Genomic DNA, 17,635 nt, shown 5'->3' on the forward strand with positions numbered 1-17,635 from the left:
TAGCCCGTGCTATGCACTGGTAAATATTTTTAATCAAATTTATATAATATACTTTGATATAGAAATTGTGATCCATTCATTCTACAAATGATGAAATAGGATGTTATGAGCGTAAATAACATTAATGAAAAACATGTGGAGAGTCATACAATTATATATATATTTTTTAAATAATAAATAAGATTTCAAGAGTAAAACAATAAAAGAAAAAGAAAAAAGAATAGAAATTTAAGGAATGGACACGTGGCAAGTAAAACATTGTGTTTTAAAATATTAGTATAGATATCAACCAACTAACTTATCCAAATCAAAAAAGTAATATTAATTCGCCTCTTTTTATTCTTTATGTTTGGTAGTATTATTATATGCATGCGGATTTAAGCATAATAATAATAAAAAAAGTGTTTTTTTTTTAATTATTTTCTAATTAAATAATTAATAAAAAATTACTCCCTCCGTTTCTTTTTGTTTGTTACGTTTGGACTTTTACACGTTTATTAACGTATAATAAGATGCTTTCATTTTTTATTAAAAAAATAAACCCAAGTAAAACTTCAATCCACTAATCATTACAACAACCAATAAAATTATTTTATTTATCAAAATGAACCAATAATGGAAAAACACACAGATTGTTAAAATTGGACCAATTAAAATTAAAAGTTGGCACAAAAAACGACACTATAATAAGTTTATAAAAAGAAAGATTTTTCCACGTAACAAACATTGTGAAACCCCTTAAAAGGAATATGTAACAAACAAAAAGAAACGGAGGGAGTAATTCGCAAAATTCAAAAGTAACTGAAAACCAATCTAAGAATTTTGGTAGAATACAAAATTAAACTCCATTCATCATAAGACTAAATTCCATATAGCCCAAAACAATAAAACCATGTTTCGAATGACTAACATGATTTTAGATTAAATAAATATGAAAGTGGATGCAATACTTAATTGTAAATATGAATTACCACAACCAATTAATGAAATTGGATGCAATACACAAAAATTGGGAAAATGTTTGGTTGACCCTAAGGGTTATCAACCCTTAAGATACATATAACATAAAATAATATCAAATCATTAATTGCAATGTATTCCTTTTATGATGTTTCATAATGTTTGTTACGTGGGAAAATCTTAACAAAAGGAATACGTAACAAAAAAAAAGAAACGGAGGGAGTAGAAATTACGAATAATATCTTTGTGTTTACAAAGTTCCATTCATGCATTGTAGTACTCGCTAATATCTAAGAAGCGGTTATGCATATGCATGTATTCATATCTTTTATGATTTTCAATTTTTTTTATTCTTCTTAATTTAAAGAAAATGAATTTTTTTTTTGGATCTTTTGATGCGTATCACAGAAAGATGCATATCACCGAATTTAGAAATTAGTTTTGTGATTGATCATGATTATCATGCTTATATTAATTTATTTGTTTTATAAGTTAAGGAGTATATTTAATGTGTTGCATAGTACATTTTTTTTTGATGTTCAATGACGATGGCCGCCACCGAGAATGCTTGTTTTAATTATGAAAATCTGATGGTTTACTTATGTTAATTGTGTTTATGTTGTGACCTTATGGTTATATTATAATTTTATGTTTTTATATGCTTTAAAAATTGTACTCCCTCCATTTCTTTTTGATGTATCCATTTGGAATCTGGTGTGGTTTTTAAGAAAATTGGAATATTGGTTTGTATGGGTATAAGTGTAATGATTGGGTGTAAGAGAAATGATTGGGTGTAAGAGATTATGATAAATAAAGGAGTGCGAAAATAATAAAGAAATAAGGTAAGAGAGAGGAGTGATAATGATGGGTGATAAAGGAGGTGAGAGAGTAGGTATATGGGGAAGGGAAAAGAATTAAATATTATGGGTGGGAAAAATTAGGTGGGAATATGGGTAGAATCTTTAGGTATTTTGGTAATTAGATAGAAATGTAAGGGTATTTTAGGATAAAATGTATGTCCAAAAATAGAATAGATTCTAAATGGATACAACAATATGAAACGCTTAAAATGAAAACGGATACAACAAAAAGAAACAGAGGGAGTACTATTTTGGTTGATTTCTATTATTAAAAGTCTTGTTTGTGAATTTGGAGAAATTAGTTTTAGACAACCATTTGAACATGGTTGATTTCTTGATCACCGCAATTTAGAAGGTGGGCCATGGTGCACATAGAGCATGGTGCACCTTAAGAACATTAGTTTATAATTAAAAGAACATCCGTTTACGTAAAAAGAACATGGACATATATTTTTTTATATTTTTAATAAATTGTGATTTTTTATAACAAAAAAGTAAAAAATTATATTGCATGTTCTTTTGTCGTAGTGTCATGTTCTTTTGTTTATGCACATGTGTTCTTTTGGTGCACATGGTGCACCATGCTCTATGTGCACCATGGTCCATAGTCCACGGATTGCTTAATCACCACTTCTGAAGGAAATAATTGGTTATTAAAGTCTAACAATGCCTCTCATGCATCAATGAGAATAGATCATGAAGAGATATATGTTTAGTGGGTATGTAAAATTGTTCCCACAATAGTTAAGAATGAAATATATGCAAAGATCAGGGAGAGATAGCTTTTAAGTTTACAAAATAGTGGTATATGGACTAAAATGATATATGGATGTTAAATATGGTACTACTTTTTGTTCATAAATTGTGAACATGAGTATGAGTTTATGATAAAGATATCATCTAGAAGATGAAGAAAGATGAGTATGTTTATTGAAATTGATATGTACCACAATACTCCAGAAGAGTATAAGCTATCTTTCCACAAGTTTTGTTAAATTGTCTTGCTATTAGAAACGAGACACCAATTTGTGTCGTTATGTCATATCACAATATGTTCAAGTTATAGTATTTTATAATTACAGTGATCACTTTGGGAAGATAACCACCAGTTATCTAATGAATTATTTTATGTAAAATTATATATGTACGATGTGATAATTCAGGTCATCTGGGTATAAGACACCCGTCATGAGAATTTGAAAATTCTTGTCAAATAAAAGTTTGTGTGCTGACACTCCCTCATATGTTGTAAAGGCAAGACATAATGATGAGGTTGAGTTGTATTTCAATAAATAGACATAATGAATCGATTGAGAAAATAAATACAAGAGATATTAATGACTTTGAAATCTTGTATAATGATATGTGATTTAAAGTTCACCATTATAGTAAGTGACTTGAAGTTTACCATAGTGATAGTAGGTGACTTGAAGATCACCAAGAAGTTAATTTACAAGTGTTTTATGATTCATTTAAGTATCATAAATCTCTTGATTGGGGCAATCTGTCAGCACAAAAATGAGAAAATATGAAAAAAATACAACTGCATATTGCATCTACTCCCCATAATCAATGTTGATTATATCTCCAGAAGAGAACAAAAGTATGAAACATTTATTAAAATACACGTTGAAAAGTGTATTATCAGTTGGTGAAGGATTTTATGCCCCATATTATATTGAAAATAATTTTCCCAACTTAAGGGGAGACGAGCTAGAATAAGTTGGCAAAATTTGAAGATAATAGATTGATCTCCATAAGAGTAAGTATAAATGTCAGCTTTATGTCCTCAAAAATATTTGGACAAAAATATCTATGACTTAATTATGTTAAGTTACATGTCTAGAGACATAAAGATATTTGATAGTCATAGTGATCGATGTTACATATAACAAGTGTTGAGAAATATATATCTTGCCAATATTTATTTAAATCTCTACACCTGAAGTGTAGATTATATATACGGTTCCAACATAATGATGAATTATAGATTTATTTATATGAAAGGGCAAGATAATGCAGTTGATGATATTATTGAAAAGAAAGAAAACAATAACATATAGTGTATGAAATATCCTTGAAGTGGTATAGATATCTGAACTATAATAGATGGCCCGTGAGAAAAGATGAATGGTACCTATTGAATAAGTATTCAGATATCATTGATGAATAGCATGCAAAGTATAAGTTGAAGAATTTTGATGATACCGGTAGACAACGGAACAAAAATATAATGCATATGCTAGAAATAATGGAATTTGAATTGGGGATCGTAAATCTATGTCTATTTCGATGTAGACATCACTGTAATGATCAAATGAGCTCATAGACCTGAAGTCCAACAAGTTATGGATTTGAAATATCCATACTGTACAATGTTTTGCATTTTGAGTATTACATTCATATAAATGTGTAGTTAATAGGTAAATGCATCATTTATCATACATTTAGTTTGTTTTATGTTTTATTATGATATGATTTTCATTTATCCAGTTATATATATGTTTCAAAACTATTATGATGTCGTATATGAATATGCATCCAAAGAATGTATGACGGATTTACATCTTTATAAATTTTTTTAAGAGGAGACTCTTACTCCATTGGGCTAATAGTTGCGAAAGAAGTATATATATATAAAGTTGATTTAATAGCATGTTATGAATCACACAAATAAGAAGAGTTCCTGAAGAACTTATATATGCTGTTATTTAACATCTAGCCCTTTAAGTTTTGCATATGAATGTCAAAACCACTAGTAGAAAAAACCTCATTCGTAGCTTTCACTAATTGAACTCGGTGCAATAGCCTATGGTCAACGCAGGTCAATGAATAAATGAGGTATTCGCAACTTTTATTTATCATCAAACACTGCGACTTTTTGTTATTAAAATTAAAAGTAATTATCGCAGCGCAGTTTACGGGGGATTTGCTATGAATAATGCTTCAGATCTAAACCTTATTCCCTCAATCTCCCGCATCCCTCACTGCCCCTCTTTCTCTCTCCTCTTTGAGCTTAGATCTAACTCTCATACTCTCCTCCATCGTCCAGAATCAAATTTCATTCCTAGGTGTATATATTTCGTCTACTTTGTTTGATGATTTTTGTTTTTCAATTTTACTCTACTCGATTTTTTTGATTTTACACAAAAATCTCAGACGAAGGAGAACGAAAACTACGGAGAAGAAGAACTCGCTGCTCTCTACCATGTCGAGTTTCCAAATGTCGACGCTTCCAATGCGGCTGCTATCAAGGATCCCAAATCTCAGGTTTGTTTATCTTTCTCTCTCCTACACCTTATCCCTTTTCAGATCGTTTTTCCTCTAATTTATTATTTTTTTTTGAATAAAATTGAAATAAATTCTTGTTAATTACCCGGAAGAGGATGGATGAACTTGTAGATGAAGCTGGTGTGCTTCGTTAAATCCAGGGGAAATTCGACCACGAGATGGGGATGCCTAAAGGTGTGTAATTTTGGGAATATTTTATTTCCAATTTATTGTTGTTTCGTTGTTTGGCTGGTTGATTAGTTGATTTATTCAGCATGTTGATTATTTCAAAGGTTTTTTCAATTATAATTATGGAATTTGCTGATGGTTTTCCTATTAGATCTAGCTAATTAGATTAACTATATTTGGGATTGTAGGTTGTAATTGACTGATATTGTTGTACTATTTGTGGTATCTCGAGGGTTTCAAATCCAACGTTCTTTGGTGAATGTCGCATTATATCTTTTTTCCTAGTTGATGCTTGATTTTGGTGAATCTTGAATTTCAGTTATTTTGATGTCTCATAACTTGTTTGTAGATACTTCAAGGGGACAGAACTTCTTGTTGATTTACAAGACTATGACTATTCGTTGGACATGTGGAGCCTTGGTTGTATGTTTGCTGGAATGGGGAGTAGTAGTACTCATATTTCATTTCTAAACTGTATCTTAGACCTGAATTACTCAGTACGACTCCATTTTTTTATAGATATTCCGGAAAGAGCCATTCTTTTATGGTCATGACAATCATGACCAACTTGTAAAAATTGCAAAGGTATGCTTCTTTGCCACACAAATGAATTTTATGGTTCATAATTCTTTTTCATGAAGCTAGTTTTGTTTCTTTTGGCATTACTGTATCTTTGAAATTTCACTCGTTGTGGGAATTGGTTCAGCAAGGAAAGGCAGGAAACTGCATTGAAGTGTTGCGAAAGTAGTGATAGGAGATATTTTTACTGGATAAAATGCAGTAGCCACTTACCATAAAGTCTTTCCTATTGTGAGCTTGTATTATCTTACTTATCTGTAAACCAAGATTCCATTTTCCACGTATACTTCCCCCCTCCCCTGTTTCTAAGTTTGTTCTGTATGTGACAAAGGTTGACCTGTTATGACCATTCTACCGAAACTGAACTTGAAAATAGATGGTTTGGGTTAAGGTTTTGAATACGTTTCAACGGGTTGACATCAGTGAAATATTCAATCAATGGTTAGATTCATGTTGGAACTTATTGGCTGAAGTCTGAATACCTATCGTTTGTGTGTGAGTGTGCAGATGCTTGTATACATGTGTGTGATAGTAAACTAATCGGTGAATAATATTAGGCAGCTTCAATTCAGCTTGAGGATGTTATCAACTTGAGGTCTTGAGGAACTTCCACGCATTTTGCTATTGATGTCAGGGATGCAGGATTTTGGAGCAGTAAGTACTTGTGTTTTTATGCATAAATCATCATAATTGTTAGTGCAAACAATCAGGAATATGTGCAGAGAGCAAAAGAGTTTTGCTTCAGAAGCATTGTCTGTAATCATCAGTTGTGAATAAGGCTATCTCATTTGTGAGCTCTAGCATATGTATATCTCTTCTTGGTCAACGCGCGGATGGTGCAGGGGCCTGCACGTAGATTTACGTGCACCTGCACCAAAACGCAAAAACATTAAAAGAAAACGAAAAAGAACATAACAAACTAAACAGAAAGAACATAATAAAGTAAACGAAAAGAACATTAACTAAAACCTGAAAAGAACACTAATGCTAAAAAACTAAAGAAAATATACAAAAATGAAAATAACATATTCTCTCTCCTAATAAACTATAAAAAGAACAATTATTTTTCAAAAAGAACATCGTGTGAAAAATACAACAGAAAAACAAAAAAAAAATATTATCGATAATGTTATTAAATATTAAAAAACATAAATAAGTTAAAAAGAACACAAAATAATTAAAAAAAGAACAACAACTTTTTTACAAAACAGAAGAAAAAAGAACAAAACACATGGAAAAGAACAACATTTTCTTTTTCCTTATCAAACAAAAGAACAGAATGAAAGGGACGAAAAGAACAATAAATCTATGTTCTTTTATTAGTTGTATTTGTTCTTTTCAAACCACTTAGTGTTCTAATTAAAAAGACGAAAACGACGATATTTTGATGCACTTAAAACTAGATCTATATTTTTATTTAAATGTATTTTTGTTCTTATCCCACGCATCAGAACTATGTTCTTTTATTAATTGTTATTTGTTCTATTCAAACGATTTTATGTTCTAATTAAAAAGACGAAACGAAGATTTTTTGATGCACTTAAAACTAAATCTATATTTTTTTAAAAAGTATTTTTTGTTCTTTTACCACAAATCGGACTATGTTCTTTTTTAAGTGTTATTTGTTCTTTTCAAACCATTATATGTTCTTTTTTAACAATCTATGTACGTTGATATAAAAGAACAAACTATGTTGATTTAAAAGAACAAACTATGTTGATGACACAGTAAAAGTAAAGTTGTGAAAAGAACATAACAACTTGAAAAAGAACATTAGAGGAAAGAACAAGGAAACGTACCTTAATCACTTGATCAACATGTATCAGGAACATCAATATCTTTTAATAAATCTTAAAAAACTGATCTCAATCCTCGGAAAATATCACGCTCTCCAGAGATTCTCTTGCTTCGAAAACTAACCAAATTGAACTAGTGTTTTTTCTTAATTCACTCATTTTCAACAAACAAGAAACATTCAGAAGGAATTTTAGAGAGAGAATAAGGAGAAAATGTTTTTTTTTACTCTATCACTCACCATCTAACTCTTTCTCTTTCAAAAAATCTCTCTTATGTTGAGAGAATATAAATCATCTTCTCTTTCTCTCTCTAAAATGTATTTATAAAATGACTAATGGTTATGACTCATAAGTACAATTATTATATATATAGTTGCTGAAAAATAGAAAATGAACAAATAGGAAGTAGAATCAAATAATTGAAGAACAAAGAAGGAGAAAGGAAAAATTGTTAAAGAGTGCATAATGAGAACTGTGCACGTGTTTTTATTTTGTTATTTTAACAGAGTATTATAAAAAGAACAAATGAAAAGACTAAAAGAACAAATATAGAGACTAAAATGAACAAGTCAAGTACTTTGTCCCACAATAACATATGATTCGGAATCATCATTTTCATCATTCTGTTATGAATTATCAAGCACATTATTCTTAATATCTGAAAAAAATAATAGGTTAACATGTATAAAAACAAGAAAAAGAACGCAATCAAAGAAACAAAGGATAAATAAAAAGTAACAAGAAAAACAACACAATAAAATAAAAAGAACAAGTTATGAAACGCAAATAAAATTGAAAATAATAAAAAAGAAGAACACAGTAAAATAAAAGAACAAATTATGAAACGCAAATGGTCTATTTTTCTACTACAATGAAACTGTTCTTTTAATACGAGCATAATGAAACTGTTCTTTTAATACGAGCATATGTTCCTTTAATAGGTAAAAATGTTCTTTTCTAGGAAAAAAATCGTAATTACGTAATCAAAATCTTCAAAATCAACGATTTCAACAAAATCAGCGTGTTATTACATAATTTGATTCATTAAAATCATCAAATTCATCAGAACACGATTATTAGACAATCAAAATCATCAAAAACACAATTATTACAAAATCAAAATCATCAAAACATACCATTTATTATTACAAAATTGAAAAATTACCTCCCAAAATCAGATTACCAGCTGCAGAATTCAGGTTTGAAGAAGAAAAATCAATTTAATTTGATGTTGAAGCAGAAAAATCAACGAATTTTTGGGGATTTTCATTACTTTCTCTCTCTAAAACCCATTTAAGAAAACCTAGTTCACACTTTCTCTCTCCTCTTCATAGTTTGAATTCAAAATATAAAACCCAGAAGAATACATATCGCAAAAATAACAACGAATCAAATAAAAACGCGATAAACATAGCTGAAAAGAACAGAGCCTTTAATGTTCTTTTGTTTAGGGGAATTGTTCTTTTGTTCAAGGCATTGTACTTTTTTCTGGGAATTTAATAAAAACGCGCGTTTTATGTTTAATATTGGTCGTTTTGATCCCGGTGCACCTAGAGCTACGTGCACACGCCTGTACCATCCATTTTGCGTTTCTTGGTAAGCTAACTTATATGGAGTACGTAACACTAGGGAACTTGCTTGTTGAGGGGTATATTGTTTCTTGGTCTGACAGGCTAAAATTGTTACTCTTGCGTTCCATATTTTACCTCTTACTTTTATTTTGGGATGTTTTAAAAAGAACTTCCCAACTCTTTTATTAGATTTGCAATGCCTTCTCTTTTCCCCCCTGATTTCAGTACTTTCTTGTGCCCTTTTTTTTTGTGTCAAATATTTTTTTAATTATGTCAACATTTTTCTTAATATCCGTGCCAAATAAAAGCCTTTTCCCCTTTGGCAACTGCCTTGATTCCACAAATTTTTGATTTTGAATTGAGCTCATCTTATTGTTTTCCTGCAATGGTTTGTTTCACTGTTGGTACAAGAATGTCTTGTTTCCAATTTTTTCAGCGGTTTTATGAGGCATTCCAGATAATTTTATCCTAAAGAAGAGTTAGAAAAACACTTAGTATATATTTGCAACTGCAAGTTTAGAAATTTTAGAATCTGTAAATGTTCATTTGGGAAGACGAGCATTACCGTCTACCAGAATGCTAGTTGCTATTATAAAGTGAACCTGCTATTGACATTCCAGTTACATGAACTCTGAGTTGGCTTTTAGATTGATTAAAGTTGGTGTGCGTGGTAAATTTTCCTTCTTGGAACTCCATATAAAGAAGAGTTGGTAAGTTTTAAGCTTTGTTTTAGTCTATTCAATTTATATCCTGTAGGTGTTCCTCATAAGATGTACTAACTTAATTAGAATTTTATCATTCAATTCGTCAAGTGCATATTCATCCATAACCTCTTTTATCTTCTGAAAACAATTCATGGTACTTTTAGCTAGCTTAATTCAGGTATACTTAAGAAAAATAGTCCCCTCAAAGCTAGCTTTTAGAAATCCATCAGATTCAGGCATGTCAGTTCATCTTTATTATTAAACCAAATGCAACTGCTTGGTCTCTTGTTTGCCTGTCTTCATTTATTACTGCCACATTGTATAGCACAATTATGTTAGAGATTAGGATGTATTGTTAAATGTTTTTTGGTCATTCAACTAACAAGTAACAACCAGTAGCATATACCCTCAAACCACGTTGAAAACTAACACAAACCAACCAAAACAAAGAGACATTGGGTGTTAGCATATATTTATGTCAAAGGTTGGATATGTTAATTTAATCTGCCTGTTTTGAGATAATTTAATCTATTTTCTTCCATTGATCTTTTCTACACTGTTTGCAATATGCAGTTTGAGCTCTGATGCTACCTTGCTCTTCTGTGAACAACGCAATGACTTATCAGTATTGCTTGACAGATACTCCCTCTGTCTGGTCACGTACTTCTCTCTCTTTCTCATTCTCCCATTATACTCGCTAGCTACCAAAACTATACCACATTAGTAGCGTTATCTTTAGCGTCCATTAATTGCAAGATTAAGGTATGCAAATTCATTATTAAAAATTTGAAATGGTTAAGCAAGACAGCAGGTAAGATAAGAAGTCAAACATCTGATTTGTTAAGAATTTCTTGATTAGTCTTTATTTTCCATCTTCTCATATTGTAAGTGCATTTTCTGGTGTACATCACGTTGAAACTTGCCATAGTTGCCTATTGTTTCACAATGTTAAGACTCTCGTTTCTGCATGATAATTCCTGTAGTAGAAAGTTCTTTGATGCATCATTGATCTTCTCTACAAATTGTTAAGGGCATATTGCTTGATTAAATGCTTATAAGTTTGTTTTTACAAATTTGTTTCACAGGAAGCGATTAATGGATTTATGGTGGAATTGATGATGTAACTCTTCTAGTTAACTCATCCCCTAACAAATGATGGCGAAAATCAATTCCACAGTACTGTAAATAGTTAAATTCTATTTATGGGTGTTATTTATGGAGAATAGTGTGAATGTGTACTACAGGTTTTAGAGGATAACATTAGGTGTACGACATGTTTTAGATGATAACATTATGGAGGCTAATACCTAAAACTAATATATTACTGTATTAAGTTTTTTTTTTTGTAAAATTATTGGACTATTTGCACCGCATACTACTAAGAAAAGTTGTAAATAGTGTCAGAAATTTGCCTTTTAAAAACCTCTTTTTGCAACACCAAGGTACAATACAACAGCATGAAACCAGGTGTGCTGTAATTATTGACTTTTTTCAGCGTTTTTGTTCGCTGCACATAAAAGTCCATTATTTGCATCCATCACAATTGCAGCGGTCCTCTTTGCCCGCGCTGCAAATAGCTTTTTTTCTACTAGTGAACATTGATGAGATATTATCAAAACTCTAAAAGAATGTTTTGAAACGTCATCTCAAGTTCTCAACCAGTAGTTTGACTACTTGAGAGTTACGGAATATGCATATTAATTTATTCACGAAAAAATTCTTGTACGAATATGAGTTGATTCAAAATTTTAAGATAAGAGTATGTAATGTCCTTACATTAAGTTTTTATTTTATGGTCCAAAAGAACCATAAATTACATTATACCCTAAGTTGGAAAATGATATTATTATTTGTCATGTATTGTCATGAAAGTATGACTAAAGAAATTTTGGTCAAGATTATTGATTACTACTACTTATGACCTCCAGGAGAAGGTTTATATATGTCCAATATGAAAGGATACATTTTGTAATATTATTTACAAGTATATATATTTATTTCAGGTATTATTTTCAAAAGCTTGGTGATATAAATACTCACCTAGTGCATATAAGTGAAGATTTGAAAAATCAAGTTAAATTGTGGAGAATCAATTTCCAAGGAGTTTCATGTTGCTACTTTTGGAAAGTTATCAACGGTATTAGATTCATTGAACTAGAAGATCTCAAGTGATGTATTCATCAGGGAAGAAAATACGCGTTGCACTCTTTTTCCCTTAATCGTGGTTTTGTCCCATTGGATTTTCCTGGTAAGATTTTTAACGAGGTAACATCCCAAGCGTATTATGATGAGTGTTGTACTATTTTTCTTCACTAGGTTTTTATCCCACAGGGTTTTCCTAGTAAGGTTTTTAACGAGGATCATTTAATGTACATTATAGGGCCATTGTATTATTTTAGATAATGGACATCCAAGGGGTCACAAATTCTTATTTACAAGGGTTGTACAATAAATAATGTACACCGGAGTAAAAGTTAACTCAAAATACTTAAAAGTTAAGCTTATATATATAAAAGTTATTTATTTTTTAGTGATTTTTTTTTCATTTTAATAAAACTTATTTCTTCAAAATCACTAACAATATATAAAATTATTCATTTAACCCTTTAAAATATTTATATATCAGCTTTTTTTTACTAATATAAAAGTTAATCAAAACTAGGTTAAAGTTACTAATAAATGAATAAAAGTTATCTTGGTGTACAATAAATTTATTTTACACCTTGTGCGCCCAACACCTTTTGGTATATTGTATTGTGGATGCCCATTATACCCCCTGACATCCTTATCTTATATAATATATGTAGGAACTATGACTAATAAGAACAATAATTAGAACAAGCTTATCTGTAACAATGTCGTGGCGTGACACCAATCACTGCCCTAAAGTCGAATTTGCCCCGCTAAGTACACGCGGACTCGTAGCAACCGACCCCCAGGGATACACGACTCCAATCCTTCGGTGTACCACGAAGAACTAGATTGAGAACACCCTTAAGCAATGCCCAGAACAATGGAGGTTTTGTGTTTTTATTTCGGAGAAGAAGAAAAGAACAATTTTTTCTGTGTGTCTTCTGTGGAAAAAGATGATGAATTTATAGAGAGGTTTTTGGGAAACTGTAACAGCCATAAACGGCTAGTGGAGCAGTTACCGGAGTAATGGGGAACTGCAACAGTCATAAAACGGCTAGTGGGGTTAATGGAGCAGTTTCCAGAGTTAGTGGGTTGATTAAGTCTCCTGACTTAATCAAACCGCCCTTGACCAAAAAGAATAACCCGGTCCACAAAACCCACCCCACGCCCGCGAACCGCATTCGCCAAGTACCAAGTACCAAGGCCCACGGCCCACGGCCCTCGCCCGAGCCCGGCCCGGCGCGCGCGCGCGCGTGTGTGTGTTGTGACCACCCATGCCACTCTCAAGCACTCTTAAACAAATGATTAAAGGGTAGTGCAATATATAAAGAAGGTAGTATGTGGGTTTTTTATCAATGTGGGACAATTGGTTTTTCATTCTTTTGAAGCATTCCTTTTTGGAGGAACAAACTCCAACATTCCCCCACATGATTCAAAAGAAGGACGGCTTTGGTAATGAAAGATGTTCTGGGCAAGGGATACTTAGTTTTGCAAGTATCAATGTCTTGTGGACTTGAATTGATACCTAGTGCATACTAGTATGTCATACAGCCATATAAGGTGGATTTATCCTTGAACCCTGCATGGGGATTGTAGTAACACAACAGCGCACCAAACTTTTCTCAAAACAAGTAGTGTTCTCGCGAACTTTAATAGTCAGTGCCCCACAAGTTCCTGGTATTTCATGAACTCTCTAGAGGTCCTAAGCCAAGGGACCTCATAGGGGGTTGGGCGTAGCCCCCACATTCACATAGGTAAGTTCATCAGGTTTATACTGTCATAAACCACCTCAATAGGCTATGAACTTATTAAGAGCTTTGGCTCATCCTTACTCATTTGACAGTAAGACAAAATACTACATCACTTTATTAATAGGAATGGTAGTAGTATACAAAACGCGAGTTCTTTTGTGACTTAGTTTGACCCATTGAACTTAGATTTCTCCAAGATGGGTATCCATCACAATTCACTCCTCAATAGGCTTTAAACCCATTCCTTGTGCTGACTCATGCACCATTTTCTTACAAAGCCCTTTGGTGAGAGGATCTGCAATATTCCTCTCCGACTTTACATACTCAAGTGATATCACATTATTTCTGATCAGATCTCTAACAATTGCATGCCTCACGCGAATGTGCCTCCTTTTTCCATTATAGGATTGATTGTTCGCTACCCCAATTGCAGCTTGTGAGTCACAATGCATGGACACTGATGGAGTTGGCTTCCCCCACAATGGTATGTCAGCTAGCAGGCTCCTTAGCCACTCGGCTTCTTGACCTGCCAATTCTAAAGCAATAAACTCAGATTCCATTGTAGATTTAGCAATACAAGTTTGTTTAGATGATTTCCATGAAATAGCACCACTAGCAAGAGTGAAAACATAGCCACTAGTAGAATGAATCTCATCATTATCTGACACCCAATTAGCATCGCAATATCCTTCTAAAACACATGGTGTCCTATGATAGTGCAAACCCCAATTGATAGTGCCTTTCAAGTACCTCAATAGTCTTATTAAAGCATTCCAATGATCACGATTAGGACTATGAGTATACCTACTCAATCTACTAACAGCATATGCAATATCTGGTCTAGTATAATTCATTAAAAACATCACACTTCCAATGATCTTGGCATATTGTTCCTGAGACACACTATCACCTTTATTTTTCTTCAAAGTAATATTAGAATCATATGGGGTTTTCGCAGGTGTACAATCAAATTGATTAAATTTCTTTAAAATTTTCTCAACATAATGAGATTGGTTTAAAGACAGCCCATATGAAGTTCTAATAATTTTTATGCCAAGAATAACATCCGCCTCTCCCAAATCCTTCATTTCAAAACAAGAATTTAAGAAGGCCTTAGTTGCATTAACAACATCTATATTGGTTCCAAAAATTAACATATCATCCACATATAGACATATGATCACACAGCCAGACTTGTCAAGTTTAGAATACACACAAGCATCAGAATCATTAACACAAAAACCATCAGAAATAATAGTTTGATGAAACTTGTCATACCATTGCTTAGGTGCTTGTTTTAGACCGTATAACGATCTAATGAGTTTACATACCTTGTTTTCCTGTCCAGGAGCAATACATCCCTCTGGTTGCTTCATGTAAATCTCCTCTTTCAAATCACCATTCAAAAAGGCAGTTTTCACATCCATTTGATGCACAATAAGATCATGAATAGATGCAAGTGCAATTAAAGCTCTAATGGTAGCAACCTTTGTCACAGGAGAATAGGTATCAAATAAATCTAGACCTTTCTTTTGATGATGACCACCAACTACTAATCTAGCTTTAAACTTGATCAAATTTCCATTAGTATCCTCTTTCTTTGTAAAAATCCACTTACTTCCTAAAGCTTTACAACCCCTAGGAAGTTCAGTCAAAACCCAAGTATTGTTACTCATGATAGACTCTATCTCACTATTTATGGCCTCTAACCAAAAACTAGAGTCAACAGACCTCATAGCCTCCCCATATGTCCTAGGATTTTCTTCTAAAATAAATGCATCTATCTCATGCTCATCCAGAGACTCATTTTCAATAAGAAATGTAGTTATGAAATCAGGACCAAAACTAGACTCAGTTCTAGCTCTCTTACTCCTTCTAGGTTCTACATTAGATGATGCAATGTCATGATGCACAACAGAAGAAGATGGAGATGGAACAGGTAAACTTGCTTGCACATTCAATTTCATAGGAAAAATATGCTCAAAAAATTCAACATCCCTTGACTCACGAATTGGACCAAAACCAGATGCATCCTTAAGAATGAGTCTATATGCAGCACTGTTAGAAGCATAACCAATAAAAATCCCATCAATAGTCTTAGGACCAATCTTACTCCTTTGGAAATCAGGAAGTTCTATTTTTCCTAGACACCCCCACACTTTAAGGTAACTCAGGTTTGGTTTAAAACCTCTCCATAGCTCAAAAGGGGTTTTATCTAGTTTTTTATGGGGAACACGATTAAGCACATAGCAAGCAGAAAGAATGGCCTCACCCCACATGTTAGTAGGCATACCCGAACTAATAAGCATAACATTCATCATATCCTTAAGGGTTCTATTTTTCCGCTCAGCTATTCCATTTTGTTCGGGGGTATAAGGAGCTGTAGTCTCATGAATAATACCATTAGTTTCACAAAATTTCTTAAGGGGATTGCTATCATACTCTCCACCTCTATCTGATCTCAGCCTTTTAATCTTAAGGTTTAATTGGTTTTCAACTTCAGCCTTATAGATAAGAAACTTTTCTTCAGCCTCATCTTTAGTACTCAACAAATAAACCTTAGTAAATCGGGAAAAATCATCAACAAAAGTAATATAGTAATGCTTACCTCCTCTACTCATTGAATTCTTAAAGTCACCTAAGTCACTATGAACTAACTCAAGTAAAGAAGAAGTACGAGATACACTTTTGTTAAACGCTTTCTTAGGGTGTTTAGCCTCCACACATACTTCACACTTATCGAAAGAAGTATTGCTAAAGTCAGGAATTAAACTAAGTTGTTTAAGTCGTTTAACAGATGCAACATTCACATGACCTAGTCTAGAATGCCATAAAGAAACAGACTCAGCAATATAAACAGAAGCAGTAGGAGTTTTATTATCAGAAACAACATCAAGCACAAACAAACCCCCATTACAAAATCCCTTTCCCACAAAATCCCCATTTCTGGTGAGTACAAGTTTATCAGATTCAAAAGTTAATTTGATGCCAGCTTTGTTCAATAATGCACCAGAAATGAGGTTTCTGCGAATATCAGGTACATGTAAGACATTTTGCAAAGCAATGGTTTTTCCGGAAGTTAATTTCAGAAAAACCTTTCCTTTGCCAAGAACACTCACAGTGCTTGAGTTGCCCATGAAGACACATTCTCCTTCAGAAACTTTTTCGTACTCCTTGAACATCTCCTTGCTAGAACAAATATGACGAGTTGCACCGGTATCAAGCACCCATTCTGTTACGTTGCTCACCAAGTTTACTTCCGACACCACAGCAGCAATGATTTCATCCTCAACAAGATTGGCTTGAGCTTTATTCTCCTTTGCTTTGTTGTTCGGTCCATGGCCTTGTCTGCAATCTTTTGCAATATGCCCGAACTTACCACAAGTGAAGCAGTTTCCCTTGAATTGCCTATTTCCCTTGAAGTTGTTGTTAGCTTGTCTGGTCCCATGAAGTTGATTAGAACCTTTGCCTTTCGAACCTTTATTATAACCTGCATTTTTAGATTCAACAAGGTTAGCAGTAGAAGAGGAATGATCCTGAGATTTCCCTTTGGTTTGGATGCGATTCTGCTCTTCTATCTTGATCCCAGAAACCAACTCTTGGAGGGTGAAATCCTTCTGTTTATGCTTCATGGAGTGAACATAATTCTGCCAGGAAGGAGGTAGTTTTTCAAGAAGACAATTGGCTTGAAACTGATCACAAAACTTCATTCCTTCAGCAATAATATCAGCACATAGATTCTCATACTCATGTACTTGATCTAAAACAGGCTTATCATCAGTCATACGAAAATTTAACCAACGAGAACAAGCATACTTCTTA

The 17,635-nt window shown here is 32.7% G+C and overlaps 1 long non-coding RNA gene across 3 annotated transcripts; it reads left to right on the forward strand.

Annotated features, from left to right (window-relative positions):
• The first annotated feature begins 5,792 nt into the window (after positions 1-5,792).
• LOC110792601 (uncharacterized) lies at positions 5,793-11,304 on the forward strand. 3 transcript variants are annotated; one of them, XR_008930641.1, is made up of 4 exons: positions 5,793-5,864; positions 6,366-6,512; positions 10,503-10,589; positions 11,015-11,304. It is a non-coding gene; the product is annotated as an uncharacterized lncRNA (long non-coding RNA). The 3 variants fall into 3 exon arrangements; XR_008930640.1 differs by having other exon boundaries at positions 10,503-11,304; XR_008930639.1 differs by lacking the exons at positions 10,503-10,589; positions 11,015-11,304 and having other exon boundaries at positions 6,366-6,820.
• The last annotated feature ends 6,331 nt before the right edge of the window (positions 11,305-17,635 follow it).

The sequence above is a fragment of the Spinacia oleracea genome, chromosome 3 (assembly GCF_020520425.1).
Source record: "Spinacia oleracea cultivar Varoflay chromosome 3, BTI_SOV_V1, whole genome shotgun sequence".
In the NCBI taxonomy this organism is placed as follows: domain Eukaryota; kingdom Viridiplantae; phylum Streptophyta; class Magnoliopsida; order Caryophyllales; family Amaranthaceae; genus Spinacia; species Spinacia oleracea.